Source organism: Arachis duranensis, chromosome 6 (assembly GCF_000817695.3).
Source record: "Arachis duranensis cultivar V14167 chromosome 6, aradu.V14167.gnm2.J7QH, whole genome shotgun sequence".
NCBI lineage: Eukaryota > Viridiplantae > Streptophyta > Magnoliopsida > Fabales > Fabaceae > Arachis > Arachis duranensis.
In genome coordinates this window covers 53,097,610-53,098,227 of record NC_029777.3, presented here as the reverse complement: position 1 = coordinate 53,098,227, position 618 = coordinate 53,097,610, and positions in this window count along the sequence as shown.

Sequence of the window (618 nt, the reverse complement as noted above, 5' to 3'; positions counted from 1 at the left end):
TTCCCTACCGCAAAAGGAATCGCTACCCTAAAAGGCGACCAAAAACTAGCGCGGCGATGCTACAACGAAAGCCTGAGCCTAAAAAGGAAAGAGGTCAACACAATAGAACTCGGACGAGTTCAATCCCGAGAAGATATTCGACCACAACCAGAGGGAGAAACCGAAAAAGCCCAGATCGGGAACACACCTGAAAAAATAACAAACATAGGAGCAAACCTCGAAACGGGCCTAAAAGAGGAACTCATAACCCTCTTAAGGGAGAATTCCGACCTCTTCGCCTGGAAAGCCTCCGACATGCCAGGCATAAGTCCCGACCTGATGTGCCATAAGCTATCAGTTTACCCGGGATCCTGACCTGTCCAACAAAGACGCCGGAAGCTCGGACCCGAGCGCATGCAAGCTATAGAAGAACAAGTACGAGCACTGCTAGATGCAGGGTTCATTAGGGAAGTAAAATACCCCCTATGGCTCGCAAACGTGGTCCTGGTAAAAAAGCCCAACGGAAAATGGAGGATGTGCGTCGATTACACGGATCTCAACAAAGCCTGCCCCAAAGACCCATATCCACTACCAAACATCGACGCATTAGTAGACGCAGCCTCAGGCTATAGATATCTC